At 35.6% G+C, this 18,051-nt stretch overlaps 1 long non-coding RNA gene across 1 annotated transcript in view; it reads right to left on the minus strand.

The window, feature by feature from the left end:
* The window catches only part of LOC115294107, a 145,771-nt gene extending 128,575 nt beyond the window's left edge, over window positions 1-17,196 (minus strand). The window contains exons 1-3 of the long non-coding RNA XR_003909724.1: window positions 17,143-17,196; window positions 10,276-10,330; window positions 8,096-8,152 (exon numbers count right to left, since the gene is read on the minus strand). This is a non-coding gene — a long non-coding RNA (uncharacterized LOC115294107). The remainder of the gene's footprint in view (window positions 1-8,095; window positions 8,153-10,275; window positions 10,331-17,142) is intronic.
* Window positions 17,197-18,051: the final 855 nt, after the last annotated feature.

Here is an 18,051-nt window from a genome sequence, read left to right on the forward strand (position 1 = left end):
TATTTATTTTTGATACTGAGAGAGACAGAGCATGAGAGGGGGAGGGGCAGAGAGAGAAGGAGACACAGAACTGGAAGCAGGCTCCAGGCTCTGAGCTAGCTGTCAGCACAGAGCCCGATGCGGGGCTCGAACCCACGACCGTGAGATCTGACCTGAGCCGAAGCCGGAGGCTTAACCGACTGAGCCACCCAGGCGCCCCTAAAAATAATTTTTAAATGTTTATTTATTTGACAGAGAGAGAGAGAGAGAGAGAGAGCGGGCACAAAGGAGGGAGGGAAGAGAGAGAGGGAGACAGAATCCAAAGCAGGTTCCAGGCTCTACACAGTCAGCACAGAGCCTGATGCAGAGCTTGAACTCACAAACCGTGAGATCATGACCTGAGCTGAACTCAGACACTTAACCAACTGATCTCTCCTCTTACATTCGTGATTTTTATCTATTTAGCGTCTCTCTCTTTTCTGTTTGAGAAGTCTGGCTAAGGGTTTATCAATTTTGCTTATTCTTTCAAAAAAAAAAAACAGCTCTTAGATTCATTGATCTGTTTTACTGTTTTTTGGATTCTATGTTGTTTATTTCTGCTCTAATCTTTATTATTTCTCTTCTGCTGGCTTTGGGGTTTCTTTGCTGTTCTGATTCTAGTTCCTTTAGGTGTGAGGTTACATTCTGTATTTGGGATTTTTCTTGTTTCTTGATATAGGCCTGGATTACAATGTATTTTCCTCTTAGGACTGCCTTTGCTGCATCCCAAAGGATTGGACTATCGTGTTTTCATTTTCATTTGCATCCAAATAGTTTTTATTTTCTTCTTTAATTGCCTGGTTGATCCACTCATTCTTTAGTAGTATGTTCTTTAACCTCCATGCATTTGGACGCTTTCTAAAATTTTTCTTATTGTTATTTCAAGTTTCATGGCATTGTGATCTGAAAATATGCATGGTAGGATCTCAATCCTTTTATATTTATTTTTGACCAAGTATGTGATCTGTTTTGGAGAATGTTCCATTTACACTCTAGAAGAATGTGTATTCTGCTGCATTTGGATGAAAAGCTCTGAATATATCTGTCAAGTCCATTGGTCCAGCATATCATTCAAGGCCATTGTTTCTTTATTAGTTTTTTTACCTAGATGTTCTGTCCATTGCTGTATGTGGAAGATTAAAGTCACCTATAATTATCAAATTATTATCAGTAAGAATTGCTTATGTTTGTGATTAATTAATTTGTGTATTTGGTTTTCATCTAGTTTGGAACATAAACATTTATAATTGTTATTGCTTCTTGATGGATAGACCCCTTAATCATGATACAATACCCTTCTTCATCTCTTGTTACAGTCTTTAGTTTAAAAACTAGTTTGTCTGATATAAATATGGCTACTCCAGCTTTCTTTTGACTTCCAGTAGCATGATAGACGGTATTCCATTCCCTTGCTTTCAATCTACAGGTATCTTTAGGTCTAAAAATGAGTGTCTTATAGACAGCCTATAGATGGATCATGTTTTTTTTTACCCATTCTGATACCCTATGTCTTTTGATTGGGGCATTTAGTCCATGTACATTCAGAGTAATTACTGGAAGATATAAATCAGTGTAATTGTGTTATCTCTATATTTCCTGCTTGTGATGATGTCTCTTGTCCTTTGTCGTCTTTGCAGGATTCCAGTGAGAGTCTCCCTTAGGATCTCCTGCAGGGCTGGTTAAGTGGACATGGACTCCTTCAGTTTTTGTTTGTCCAGGAAAGCCTTTATCTCTCCTATTCTGGATGACAGCCTTGCTGGATAAAGTATCCTTGGATGCATATTTTTCCTATTCATCACATGAATATTCCCTGCCACTCCCTTCTATTTTCCATGTTTCAGTGGACAGGTCTGCTACCATGTTTATGTATCTACCCTTGTAGGTTAAGGCCCATTTTTTCCTAGCTGAATCCAGAATTCTCTCTTTATCTTTGTATTTTGCCATTTTCACTATGATATGCCATGACAATGACCTATTCTTGTTGAATCTGAAAGGAATTCTCTGTGCCTCCAGGACTTGGATGTCTACCTCTTTCCCCAGAGTAGAGAAGGTTTCAGCTTTAATTTGTTCAAATAAACCTTCTGCCCCTTTCTCTCTCTCTCTCTCTTCTCTGGAACTCCTAGAATGCAGATATTATTATATTTCACTGAGTCACTTAGGTCACTAATTCTACCCTCATGGTCTAGTATTTTCCTACTCTTTTTTCAGCTTCATCATTTTCCATAATTTCATCTTCTACTTCACTTATTCTTCCCTCTGCTTCCTCCATCCTTACTGTCATTGCATCTAATTTGTTTTGCATCTCATTTACAGCATTTAATTCATTGTGACTATTTCTTAGGTCCTTGATCTCTGCAGCAATAGATTCTCAGCATCTTCTATGCTTTTTTCAAGCCCAGCTATTAGTCTTGTGACTATTATTCTAAATTCTTGATCATATATATTGCTTATATCTGTTTTGAGCAACTCTCTGGCTGTCATTTCTTCATGAAATTTCTTTTGAGGAAAATTCATCCATTTCATCATTTTGGCTAGTTTTCTGTATTTTAATAGATTGCTCTGTGTCCTGAACCTGCAAGTACTACTATATTAAAAAGGGGTCATGCACTGTTCAGAGGCTGGCCCTTCAGGAGGTGTTTTTGGAATGTGTCGCATGCTCTCTGTTGTTGTGACTCTGGCTGCTTTACCTCCCTACTCACAGTGGTGGTTTGGACCTTCTACCATGTGTGCTTTGATTTATTCATTAAAGTAATTGTCTGCCAATCTGTCCCCGTGGCCCCTGGAGATGTTTCTTTCACTCTATAGTCAGATTCCTGGAATTCCAAATCTTTTGGCCTCAAAACTGTTGTGATTGAAGGATGAGAGAACTTTGGGCCCCTCTACTTTTCTACCATGTTGACTCCTCCTTCATATATATATATATATATATATATATATATATATATATATACACACACACATATATATATTCTTTAATATAAATAGCATTTATTATTTCTAACCACATTAGATACCAATGGTTAGCCAATGGGTTCCATTCATTTGGACAATGATCTACGACAAATATTAATGTTTCATAAGGACATGATTACAAATATTAATGTGTAATAAACCAAAAAAATTTTTTCTGAAACAAGAGAAATTATTCACAAAGAAAATAAGAGTATAAAGAAGGTATAGTGAGAAAGGGTAAGCAGGTATCTAGTATCCACAAAGACAGATGGAGGGTGTCTTGGAATTTGTGTTATGAAATTGAAAATAACAAAAAGAGAGTTTGAGGGAAAGATGTTGACAGTGTCAAGATGGTAAATAAAGTTTTTAAGATATTTTGACTTTTATTTAAAGAAAAACCAAAAATTGAGGAACCTTTTTTTTCTGGGACTATTTCTCTGAATTGCCACCACACCCAGGCTGAGTTATGTGGGTTACACAGACCTTAAGGCAGAGAAAACATTTCTGATAATGAAGTACCAAGCTGAGAATTTCTTCCTTCTGGGGTGTGTATCCTGCTTCTAACCCAACAAACCAATAGAAACAACCAAGCAGTAGGAACAGTATGTTTATTCACAGTATGAGGTTCCATATGTTTGTTTTTGAATCTGATTTCAGCCTTCCATGTTCTTTGTGCTTTTGGATAGGTTGATATTTTTTCCCCATCCCCATGGCCTCGGTCTCAAATCATCATTGAAAGAAGGATTGGGAATGTCAACCAAAACAGTTGTGCTCACTATGCATTCTACATAGCAGGCTGACACTAAATTACCATTTTGTAATATGTATCTGGGCAAGCATTATGCCTGCAGCTTTCTAACTTGTTGATATTGGTTTTTACTTTGAAAGAATAACTTTTTTTTCCCCCTGATCTCTCACCAGAAAGTAATTTGCCTTAGCTTGAACAGGAAACATTAAGCTTCTGCTCTGTTTTCTGGAGATTTATTGGAAGCTCTAACATTACCTATAACATTTCTTAATGTCTTTTTACTATCTAAATTACATTTTCTGGGAAAGACTAAGGCCATATATGATCAATATTCTACTCACTAGTCTGAAAGCAAAGAAGGGAATTCTTTGAGGAAACCTGCTACTGGAGAACTCTAAATGTTGCTGGGGGTAGTGAAACAAGCATAGTAATTGGACCAAAATACTGAAGTTTATAGGAAAGTTGTTTAAACCTTATAAACCAATTGGTTTAAAGGTATAGTTAGACTAAAGAGAAACTAATAGTTAACCTTCACAAACGTTGTGAGGATGACTAAATGAAAAATGTATTTAATGGTGTCCATTATTGTGGCACACACAGTGTCACAGATGTGTTTGGCACTCAACATATCTATGTATGCTGACTCAACAACTGCTAGCACCTACAATTCTGCCTGTTTGGTTCCTGACCACCAGAGTCTTAGGAGAAGCTGTCAGTAATTAGGTAGAAAAGGCGATACTATATAGCCTCTAGACTTGACCACTCCAGTGCTTATACAAAGGATCCATGAATGGAATAGCCATAGTAGAAGGGATTAAGACTGTGGGTGGGCCAACTGCTTGGGCTACCTCTCACCAAGGCTGATTTAGCTACTACTACTTTTAAACGTGTGACACCTCAGTGGCAGCAGAGACAGACACAAAGTCTTGATAAGGTATTATTCCTCCAAGAGCCAAGCCAGCCCCTATGTGAACATTGATTTTATTGAAATTCTCCACCTAACTGGGGAGGAAGGCAGCAATTCATATTTAACAAGATTTATAACCTTCCATATATGAATTTGTCGTCCCTATTCAGTCTCTCAGCCAGCATTACTATAGAAGTATTCACAGAGTGTTTAATTTATCATGATGGGATCCAATGTAATGTTGCCTTGACCAAAGGACCTACATTACAGTGAAAGATGTGCAAAATGTGCAACCACCCAATCTGTTGGTTCTCTGAGTATACTATATGATCCAGAAGCAACTGGCATGATAGGAAATTGAATAGCTTCTTAAAGGTGTAACTATAAGTAACAGGTTGGGAAGAGTGATGCTGTAGTCGGGACACTTTTTCAAGTATGATACATATTTTGAACTAGTAACAATTATGTAGTGCCATGATCCTAATAGCTAATATTTGGATCCAATGGTCAAGGACTAGAAATACAAGTAGCCTCTTTGAATTAAAGTGTATTTCTCCAGATACTGAAACCAAGGAAAGGATTCCAGAGCAGGTAATTTATTGGAGAGGCAAAGGGCTCACTAGTAGGCATGTAAGGAAGTATGACAGAAAAGGAAGGGAGCCAATAAATACTGCTCTATTGTGGGGGTTTTACTATGGATATTAGGCTTATATCTCATAGAAAAACTATGAGCTCATTTAAACCTCAGGAAGCAAGAGGTATTGAATTTTCTTAGATAATTCCAGTCAGTAACTTATCAAGGACTTCTAGAGGCTCTAATTAATATCCTGGTATTCAGGCAAAAGAAACAAGTTGAAAGTCAAGCTAAGCATTGGAGTGTTCAGGGTGACCAAAGGTCAGGCATAAATTGCATCATCATATCCTCTCATCCTTACTTCCAGTTGCCCATTCAGGGAATTTATGATTTCTATTTGTTCAACTTTAGAATCTGCCAGATTAAAGATTCTGGTTTCTAGTCAGGGAAATGTCTTCTTTTTTTTTCTTTTTTAAAATTTTTTCTAATGGTTATTTCTTTCTGAAGGAGAGAGATAGAGCATCAGCAAGGGAGGGGCAGTGAGAGCATGGGAGACCCAGAATCTGAAAGAGGCTCCAGGCTCTGAGCTGTCAGCACTGAGTCCGATGCTGGGCTCAAATCCATGATCTGTAAGATCATGACCTGAGCTGAAGTGGGGCATTCAACAGACTGAGTCATCCAGGTGCCCCTAGTTAGGAAAACTTCTATCAGATGATACAGTAAGGTTTCCACTTAACCTAATGACATAGCCATTTAGTCATTCATGGTTCTTTTAGCCAGTAGATCTTGAATTAAAAAGGAAATTGTAATACTGACAGTGGTAATCGATCCTGTTTTTCAGAAGTAGAATAGCCTCTATATAATGGTGGTAAGGAAGAGGGTGTCTGGAACTCAGGAAAGTCACTGGGGCAGCTCTTCGTGCTTTCGTGCCTTATAATTGCCATGAATGGACAATGTTAGCAATTACTAATTGACCAGGACATGGTAATCAGGTGCTCAAGCCCCTCAGTTGTTTCCACGTTAAGTAAGAAGCCTAGCCCACCAAAAGTGATGCCCGAACTAGTAACAATTATGGAATCTAGAATGGCTGGCAGAGGAGGCAAGGAATATGATTATGGCTTTGGACCCATAGTAAGGAGTAAGGAGTGTCCTTGTTAAATCCTGGTTTTTGTTGTTGCTCTTTTTGTTGTTGTGTAGGTAGATGAGAGAGAGAAATACAAGAAATTATAGTGCAAGTACTGAAATGTGTGGTATAGATTCATATTGATAGAGGCTACAAAAAGGAAAATGTTAATGTGGTTGGAATAAGTTTTACATTATTAATACAGGAAGTATTACCCAGATAAGTCTTTAAATAGCACCATTAACACATAAGCTGTTTTACTAATTGGGTAATATAAAACCTTTACATATATTTATTTAACAAATATAATTATGTTTGATCTATTTGAAATGGCTGGAGAGATTTCCACTGGTATGAATAAGTAAGTTAAGAGATTGTTCTGAGCTACAGAAAAATAAAACCATAAAAATCATATTTTCTCTTATATACTCTACCACTACTTTACTGTTCATACCCTTCATGTGTTACAAAATATCTTCAAATTTTCATCTCTGAAATTATTATAGGATTCCTAGTAATCAATCATAATATATTTGAACTTTTCATTATAAGTCAGTGTTTAAGACATACTCTTTTATGCAATGGGTCACTTTAAAAGATTTTGCAGCTCTAAAGACTCCCCTCTTATGAATTCTTCATACCTGATTTACTTGCTAATTTCCTCCCTCCATAGGGGAACCAATATCCATTTATACAGAACTTGACAGAGTCATCTGGCAAAATAACTAAATCAAGAATCACCTCCAGAAATACTTTTGACAAGAATTATTTCCCAGAATGTTGTCATAAAGTATTCAATTGGCCCCCATACATTTGGTATATGGCATTGTGATACTGAATTCCAAAACATTGATAACACACTTTCTCTCACTTTCTCTCTAATATAAGGTAAAGGATAGCTTAGAAATTTTACATTAAGGTTTAATGTCCAATTTGTAATTTCACATATTTAAGAATGATAAAGTAAAGGGCAACTAAATGAGATTCATAAAATTCAATTTGGTTCCCCTCATCTTGGTTTTGTGATATATATTTTCTTAGGTATATTACAAAGGTGCCTTATAACTTTTGAAAACAGATACACATATCTTGATATTTAATATGTACAAGATTTTATTATAGAATAATTTAAATGCATCAGACATTAGCCAGATAGTATATGCTGAGGATTTATTGGGTATGGATTACCTCATTAGGGATATAGATAGAAGAGAAGATATTAATTCCTCCAAAAAATTAGACGTGCAAAAATAAGATATTCTACCTTTGCCTTCAAGGAGCACACAATGGCAATGGAATGGCATATAACTAGACAATACACATAAGAAAGGCCATGAAAGGAAATATGTACAAAATGCCATGGCAACCTGCAGTGCGGTATGGCTCCATCTGAGCAGGTCAAGGAACAAGGTTTGAAAGGAGATGAAGCCAGTAGAGAGTGTTTTAGGACTACAAATTGTCCAGGAAAAGATATGGACTGATATTCAATGTTGAGGATTTACAGGATAAAGACTTGGATTTGTAAGAAAGAAAACACATTTAGATCATGAGACATCCTTTTGGAGAACTGGAGTGTGGGTACCTGTTAGGGGATTTGTGGAAAAGCGTTTGTGCAGGAAAGCAGTAGTATGATTCCCTTAGAAGGTTCCTTCATTATTCCTTTAAAATATGCGATATTTTGCTTCCTTTATCTAAAATTACCATTTTGTTTTAATATAAAACTGGTTTTCCATGCAAATAATTGATTCAAATAGGAGATCCCAGCAGACTTACCCACTTCCTTTTATTGTTTCAGGCATAGCTGTCATAGTTCCATATGCTTCTGAGAGTCTGAGAAGCAGAAAAATATGGTAAGAGTTTCAAAATAAAGGAGAACACCTAAGAGTTCAAGTTACACAAATGAAGTATGCTATAATTATTGGTTAGTACTAGAAAATTTCCTACTGAACCTTTCTGGCTATGTCTCTATACTTTGGAGAATTTCTTTCAGCTGAGTATCATGTAAACTAGGATTCCACTGTTGACTCTTCGGCATTGCTTCAGTAACTCCAAATAAGTCCCAGGAATGTACTTACATCATGGAGAGGTTTTATGTTTTAAGAAATATATGTATAATGCTAAAAGAATAAAATTTCTGAAATGATGTTAGTCACAATAAAATGCAATTCCTATTCTTCCCATTGTCAACATACCAAAGTATACTGGTAATAGAGAAAGGACAAAAGTACATCCTGTCCTCACAGTAAAGTCAGGAGCTGAACAATTTTTGTTGTTATTATTGACCAATGGATAACATGTTTTTGAGAACATTTATTTCACAAAAAGACAGTAAAGTTTAGTCGAATCCATTTTTAATGAAAAACTAAAATGCTCATGAAAATGCGTGAGGCTAGGAAATCAGGTATCCAGACACTTTCTTCAATAAGCTAGGATCATACCATTGGATTTCGTGACTGAAATAATCACCTTTTTGTATTTTCTCAGCCAGTTCAAAGTGTTGACCTTATGGTACTTTATACCGCTTAAAACAATAAAAAAATTCTCAAAACTAATTTTGATGTAAGTAAAAATTTGTGATGCAACTGTGTCCATTGATTATATATAAAATATTTAGTTCTTGAGATGAAATTTTATATTTAAATAACTCCCTCATCTTTTCTTATAGAAATATATTAGATGATAATTAAAGTATTAAGATTTTTTTTAAATGACACTGAAAAAGTTTTTGACATTTTGTATTAACAGAATAAAAATACATTGTTGTATTAAGTTCCAGAAACATTGGTGTCCAAAATACTCTTCTTGGGAGCATTAAAAACCAAAAGAGATCCAGAAGATAATTCATTCAGTCGCTCTGATTCTTCTGAGGTTGCTTTCAAATTCAGATACTTGACCGAACCCACTATTAAAATATGTTCAACCAATAGCTGGCCAGAACAAATTTTTTATAACAGCTTAACATTTAGAGTTCATGTCTTAAAATGTGAATTGGTATTATGTAAGACTACAATAATTAATTAAATAGCTGTTTTCTTTGTCACACTGGCACTTATTAATCTTTTGATTTTCAACATATTCAATTAAATTTACAGATGTATTATTCTAATGTACATGTAGAGAAATTCATGATTTAATAGACTCACATTTCATACTACATCCAAAAAATTCAGCATCTCATTGATCTTTATGGTTCAAGCTGTGATGATCCATGTAGAATAAAATCATTCATGCAAATAAATGCAGGGACAAGAATTTATACTCTTCAAGGAAAATCAGCTTGTTTTTATTTTCTTTACTGTGTGCTAAAAAAGTGCAGTTAGGTGAATTGAATCCAATTCTCCTTTTGTAACTAAACAAGTTAGTGTCAATCTTTATATAGTCCCTCATTTAGTCACAGCAAACTTCCTGATGGGCTTGCTGATGGCCAGGCTCTGTGCAAAGTGCATTACCAAGTCAGATTAGACCAGGAGCTTACTCTATAATCAGAGCTTACTTCAGTTTTTCAACCCACAGTTTCCGAATCTGTCATATGAGATTTTTTTTTTTTAAACCTCTCCCTAGTAATAAGGTGGCTAGTAATCTTGGCTAAACTCAGTGTCTTTACCTCATCACCCAAGGTCTTTCTTTTGTTGTTATTGTTACTATTGTTGTCATTATTGTTTAAACTCACTTAATGATATAAACGTGATGTAAATGACCCATATATGTATTTACAGAAACATTCCAACATCTATGCATTCAATCCTTAAATATTAGACTCTTTAATTCCTAATTCCTCCTTGTCTACACATTATCTTTCCTAATTTTCCTTAAACTATTTGCCTGAAATATAATTTAGGTCACATATTACAACTAGACTCTACTATCTTGGAATAGTGGGTTAGGTTCTTTAGTATATCCACGTACGTAGTTAAAAATTGGTCAGTGCTATTTCAACAAATTAATCTTTTTACCTTCCTCAGAAACTTTTAGTGTTAGGGAAAAGGTCAAATCTTGATGCTTCATATTCTGTCCCAAAACAAGGAAATAAAAGGAATTTAAAATTAACATTTTGGATCTATTTCCTTGATTACTGATCAGTAAAACTATAAATGATTTCATTAGAATAAGTAAAAAATGAATTGAAAGAGTATTAAAGGACGATTCCCCCTTTACTCTCAAAAATTATTTTTTAAATATCTTTCTGGGGAAAATAAAACTCATTGTAAAGTTATCTCATAGGAATGGTTTGTTATTACTAGACATCGCAGCTATTGTCCCCAGATGAGTCACTGAATGAATATCTTCTGACTTCAATTTTGAATAGACTTCACATACTCAGCACTTTTATAAATGCTCTATTTATGAAAGATATATTTATAGGCAATGTAAGAGGACTCATCTTCTCTCTTTTTTAATTAAGGGAGCCAAGTAGAGATTAATTAAATCTGATTTGCATGACATGTTACTTGCTACATCTTGAACAAGGCACATAAACAAAATGCGGTCTTGAAAAAAACCCAAATTGCCACTTTCCAAAATAAAAGGACAGATAAGGTGTCATAGTAGTCAACCCCTTTAACACTTTAATGACAAAACTGATCTTGTCCTTTAAAGACAATTCATTAGAGGTTGGAACTGATGTCACACTGAGCACTCTTCCATAAGAAAACAACTGCCACTGCCAACAGCCAGTTTCACATATTTCTTACCCATTTCTTTTTCCCAACATGTCATGAGCCGCTTCAAAGAAAGCTCCACTTATCCTCAAAAGATAGCGTCTCCTTTCATTACCAGGTTGATAGTCGCCCAGTAACTACAGGGAGAGTCGCTCTAGAAATACCTGCTATGATGGATGGAAAAAGACCAGGATTCAAGGGCTAATGGAAAATCCTACCTCTCTGGAGGAATATAATATCATGGTAATACAACATAAGAAATAAGCTTCTTGTTGTTTTTTTTTAAATATATCATGTGTTATAGTGCCCGATCTGAGAATGGGCCCAAACTTATTGAGCAAAAGGCTTCTAGTGGCCAAATCTCTACTGTCGACCAGTGGTCTCAAGAGCATACTCCAAATCTTACAGATGTATATTGAGGGAACAACCTGATGGAAGGAGAGCTGGACTCCTTGATAGATTGTTAGCCTCATGCTTTGAGGACACTTTTTAGCCCATCTTGAACATTGACATAATGGTTAAGTTTGGTGGGCCCAGCTAGCAGACAAGGAAGCAACAAAAAGTCTGAAAACTTTGGGGACACAGAAGACATTTCTTCCCCACTCCTCATGCTCAGTGTTTCATTCCTGACCTAGCTCCAGTTCCACATTCTCTCAGCCTCAAGAGAATGAGATTACCGACCTGATGAGTGCAAGGAGAGCTGTGCCTAAAGACCTCAGCCCTCTTGTGTTTTCTTCTCCTGGGAGTGAGCTGTCTTAAGGGGGACACACTCTCCTGCTCCTCCAGCGTAGATCAAGCTGTCTAATTTAGGGGATCACCATTGGGAAATTCACTTGCTCAAACATCTAAGTAACAGTGTCCTGTGTGAGCTTTATCAAAAACAAAGAAAATATTTGGCCCTCATATATCTTACTTCTCAGTTGGTTCAGAACTATGGCAGGCAAGATAAATGGCATATTGTGGAGGTTCTCAAATTCAAGTTTCTTAACACCTTAAAATGTATTCCTAGGACTAACAATAAAACATACACTGGGATTTAAATGAGCTAATGCACATGAAGTGTTTAGTACAGGCATACCTCATTTTATTGGGCTTCATAGACACTGCATATTTTACACATTGAAGGTTTATGGCAACCTTGTATCAAAGCAAGTCTCCTGGTGCCATTCTACCAACAGCTGTTACTCACTTAGTATATCTGTATCCCATTTTAGTTATTCACACAAGATTTCAAACTTTTACATTAAATTATATTTGTTATGATGATCTATGATCAGTGATTATGACTCACTGAAAGCTCAGAGGATGATTAGCATTTTTAGCAATAAAGTATTCTTCAATGTATGTACATTATATTTCAGACATAATGCTATTGCACACTTAATGGACTATAGCATAGGGTAGACATAATCTTTATATGCACTGGAAAGCCAAAAACAAATTTGATTCACTTAATTGTGATATTCACTATATTGCAATGGTCTCTGATATATGCCTGTACATTAGTGGAGTACCTGGTACATGATCATACTCTTCTTCCTCCTTTAAATCCAGGTCCATGGGGCGCCTGGGTGGCTCCGTTGGTTAAACATCCAACTTTGGCTCAGGTCATGATCTCATGGCTTGTGGGTTCAAGTCCCATGCGAAGCTCTGTGCTGACAGCTTCTGAGCCTGCTTCAGATTCTCTCCTTCTCTCTCTCTGCCCCTCCCCTGCTCATGCTGTTTGTTTCTCTCTCTCTTTCTCTCTCTCAAAAATAAACATTGAAATTTTTTTTAATCTTTAAAAAATCCAGGTCCTACTTATGCTGCTGCTAGTAAAGCTATACTACTCCTACAGCTATGCTGCGGCTCCTCCTACTGTAGAGGGCCATACTGCTGCGGCTCCTCCTACTGTAAAGGGCCATACTGCTGCAGCTCCTCCCAGAGCAATGCTGTTGCTGCTGAGGCTACTAGAGCTACTGCTACTATTGCTATTACTACTACTACTGCTGCTGCTGCTACTACTACCACTATTACTGCATATCATGCAGGCAAATATGAAATGATAAAGCAATCTAAAAAATATACTACCAACAACCATCAACTATTTTCTTTCATTAGATTTTCTCAGAGAGCCCACAGTTTTAAGCTGTTGTGGCTTCACATTTGTGAAGTTGTTTTTGAACACTGAATACTACTAATGATTCCAAAGATGGAATTATCTTCTTTTGCTATAAACTTGCTCTGCAACCTTTGGTAAATAACTTCGCTGTGTCTACACAGAATAGAAGTGATCAACAATGTCCCTTATGAATGATGATCCCACACTGGAATACTGGATTTGTAAGCAGCTGGTGGTGGGGTCTTCTTAGGCTGAATATCCTAATATACTTTTTCAACACTTCCAGATACTTCTCACTTCTAGGCACAAGTACAACAAAACCCTCCTAAACGAGGCCATGAGATATCTCTCTGTGCCCTTCACTAGGATAATCCTCCCTTGTTGAGCTTAGAAGAAATCAGTTATAAAGTTATAACACTGCTCCCGAGAGCAACCACACAAGGACTATAAATTTGTTTTCCATAATGAAAAAGTCTTCCTGGATGAGTCACAACATTTAAAGATCCTCCTGCTATGAAATACAATAAATCTTTCTATGTTTGGAATTCAGAAGGTCACAAGCTTCCATGTTCAAAATCTCCTTGAAGAAGAGGGTGATGAGCAACAAGCCCAGTTTATTTTTTTCACCATTTTCTGCAGGCACAGAAAGGAAGTTCCTATTGGTCCTCTTCTGACACAGTGGTGCTTTGGTGAACACAGAATTCTCAAAACACCTGCTTGTTCTAGCTCCATCTCTGGGCTCTGCCACCACATGCAGATGGGACAAATAATTTTGGAATGGATTTTTAGCTACATGTGTCATGTGGAGAATCACATCTGTAGCCCTGCTTCCCAAATGGGACCAGATTTTAGCCATTCCTATCCAACTAGACTGTTTTTATTTTATTTCATTTTTAATATGTTTATTTATTTGTTTTGTGAGAGAGATAGCAAGAGAGAGCAACATAAGGGGAGGCGGGGAGAGAATCTCAAGCAGGAACTGCACTGTCAGCACAGAGCTGAATGTGGGGCTGAATCCCACAAACTGTGAGATCATGACTTCAGCTGAGATCAAAAGTTGGATGATTAACCAACTAAGCCATACCCCAATTTTATTTTTATTTTAGAATGCAAAACATAGGAATCTTTCATGCCTTGTTCTTAAACCATTTGTTTGTTGGAAGAGCTCATTTGTCACAACTCAGAACTACAATGTAAATTGTGTCTAGATTTAAGAAAACTATTTAGTTGATCCAAAGCCCTAGATAATACAAATTGAGGGAGCATGAACTATTAATGTAGCAGGCCTTGACATAAAGAAAATGAGAGCTGATTCCATCTTTGGAAAAGAATCAATGTGGGCCTTTGAATTAGCCCCAGAGGAAGATATTAATGTTAAAACTGCCATGTTTTTATGAAAAATTCTGAGGAGTAAGCCTTAATTGATTTACAGGATAAATTAGATAAAAGTTTTAAATTGGGCATTCTTATTTTATTTTACAGTGAGCCACAGTGTACCAAAAGGGTGCCATTCTATAGAAATGCCCTTCTGTTGTCTTCACATTTGAAAGCTGGGCTCTGTCTAGCTGAAATTTGTACTCTGTGTGTATCACAGGTTCTCTGCTCAATCTTCTTTCTTGCCTCATGGCTTTTCTTACCTTCCACAGATTTCTTATATTTCTAGTTGTTTTGAATACCCCATAACCCACCAATAAATTAACAGATTGTGTACTAGCACATTTTGAAATACAAGTAACTCTTAGAATGAAAAGTATATTTGTGGCAATGAAACTGGTACAGCTCCTCCATGTAATTTTGTATGTCTGATCATCTTAACCTTCAACTACCTAAAGCCAATGAATGGCAAGCATAGTGAACAGTTTTTCTGACCTCTCCCAAGGTGATGCTGTCATTTTCCAAAAAGGAAAGGAAAAAAAAAAGAAGAAAGGTGTTATTGCCATACAGTTTTTAGTACTGGAGCAGCATGCTCTCCAAAGTTTTGCTAAAATCAAGTTCAAAAGCTATTAAAATTGTGCTCTGCTGGTATCATTTCAGTATTCTGTCATTCAAGTAACCAGGTTGGATATTTTCCTTGATGTATAGAATGTGAATAAAGATGACACAGCACGTACAGCATGAGTTATTTGTACGAGAAGAGGGCGGCACAACTCTGCTCTTCAGCATTCATTAGGTGATAAGTTACTGAAGACCTACTTAATAAATTTAATATTCATATATACAGAGCTTTCCTTTCCATTTGTTTACATTTTACATTGAATTCGCAGGCTAACTAAATAAGTGGTTTGGTTTAATCCTAAAGAAAGCCTCTCAATTCCGTTGGTTCAGAGAAGTACATTACTCTACTATTCTCTTAGGATCAAGTTTAATAACAAAGGTGTACAAGCTCATTAATTGGCTTATTCAACAGATTCTTAGTGAGCACTTCATATGGTCAGAGCCTTAGGATAGCTGCAGAATGCAAAGATACTTAAAACATATCTTTCCATAATGTTAAAAACAATTATGATTTTAATACTAATTAATATGCTCTAACAATTCTAATCTTGTGTTGCTAAAAATGCACTTTATCTGAAAAGTGCACTCAGTGGAACAAGGCCATGTATACAGCTGTGATATAAGCCGGACATAGCATGTATAATATGGTACTGCAATAAGGCTTGAAGATACTCAGAGGAAAAATGAGTTATATTAAGGAAAACTTTTGTGTTGAAGATAGTGCTTATGGATAAGAAGAATTTCTATTTCTCATGAATATAATAAAAGGTGAGGGTTGCAGGTAAAACCAAGAATTTGCATGTGAAAAATGATTAAGTCATACAACTCATATTACTGCAAGTATTGTAGTAGGCATTGTGCTATTTGAAACTGATAAAAATGAATGAATTATTTGCGCCTAAAAGCATAGGTATTACCTTTTTAATGGCCATAGATATGGCTATTCAAATTTGTTTTTTTATAAATACCCAGCTGACTTTATGCTACTGGAGCAAAAAACACTAAATGTGTTCAGTTGGTTATTTTTAACATACAGTGTCAATTATACTCCTCAGTTATACAGACAATTAGAATGCTTCCAAGCTTAAAAATAAATTTAGCTCAGTCATCCATGAATACTCAAACCCAATTTAACACATGATACTGTTCATCAAGAATAATCCACTCGGAAAAGTTCTGGTCAATAATTGCCAATTCCACCTATAAATATGTAAATTATTGCACCCTGTATTTCTACTCTATGATATTTTCAGCTTAGAAGAGTTTCTGATGGGCTAAAATCAACCTCTTCATTTTTGCAACCACTACCTCACATTACAAATTTTATTTATTTGAATTTTTAAATTATTTTTTGAATTTTAATTCCAGTAAACATACAATGTTACATTCATTTCAGGAGTACAACATAATGATTCAGCAATTCTATATATCATTACTTAGTGCTCATGACAAATCCCCTTCACCTATTTCACTCATCTTCCACCAACCTCCCCTTTGACATGCTTTATTTTAAAGGAGTATTCTTAGTTATAGTTATCTGTCTTTTCAACAAGAACATTTTTTACTTGAAGCATACTTCAGAATACAGGTTCTAAAAGACATATATAAAACATTATATCGAAGAAAAATAGAATATGCATTTTCTCCAAGTACATACAAATAGATCTCCCGGTTAAATCACATTAAAAAAATCACATAAAAAGAGACATAAAAATATTATAAATATAAGAAGACTGAAATCAAACCAAGTGTGCTTTCCAACCACAATGGTACAAAATTAAAGATCCACAATAAAACAAAGCTGGAAAATCTACAATGTAAATATTAAATATGTAAATATTAAACAACACATTATTGCACAAGCAATGGGCCAAATAAGAAATCAATGGCAAATCAAAATATGTCTCAAAACCAAAGACAAAGAAAACACAATATTCCAAAACCTATGGATGCAGTAAAAGCAGATGTTAGAGTAAAATTTATCTTATAAACGCTGTATTAAGAAAAAATTTCAAATAAACAACGTAACATTATACTACAAGAAACTAAAAAAATAAGGAACTTACCTGAAATTTAGTACTAATCCACAATCCTGAATCCTGAATCCCAGAAACAGGAAATCTGTCTACACCAATAACAAGAATGAAAGTTGAATTAGAAACCAAACATCTCCCAGCACAGAAAAGCCCAAGACCTCATAGTTTCATTGGTGAATTCTACCAAACATTAAAAAAAATAACTAATGACAATCTTTATCAAAACCTTACAAATGGAACAGAGGGAACACTTTCAAAATCATTTCATGAGGTCAGTACTACTCTGATACCAAATCAGGATAAAAACAATACAAGAACAAAAAAGTACAGTTTGTCCAAAATAAGTATGGCTACTCTGACTTTCTTTGCCATTCATTTGTGTGATAAATGTTTCTCCACCCCCTCTCTTTCAATTACAGGTGTCTTTAGGTCTAAAATGAGTCTCTTGTAGGCAGCATATAGATGGGTCTTGTTTTTTTATCCATTCTGATACCCTATGCCTTTTGATCAAAGCATATAGTCCATTTACCTTCAAAGTAATTATTGATGTACATTTGTAGCTATTTATTACTTGTTTTGTCATTGTTTCTGGAGATTTTCTCTGATTCTTTCTTGTCTTTATTTCAAGAAATAATAATAGAAAGCTTCCCTAATCTGGGGAAGGAAATAGACATCCAGACTCTGGATGCATTGAGAACTCTCATCACAATCAACAAAAGCAGGTCAATACCAAGACATATTTTAATTAAATTTATAAAATACAGTGAAAAGAAAAAATCTTAAAAACAGCAAGACAAAACTAGTCCTTAGTGTACAAGGGAAAACCCATAAGGCTAGCTAGACATTTTTCAACAGAAACCTGGCAAATCAGAAGGGAGTGGCATGATATATTCAAAGTTCTGAAGGGAAAAATCTCCAGCCAAGAATACTCTATCCAGC

This window comes from Suricata suricatta, chromosome 6 (genome assembly GCF_006229205.1).
Source record: "Suricata suricatta isolate VVHF042 chromosome 6, meerkat_22Aug2017_6uvM2_HiC, whole genome shotgun sequence".
Classification (NCBI taxonomy): Eukaryota; Metazoa; Chordata; class Mammalia; order Carnivora; family Herpestidae; genus Suricata; species Suricata suricatta.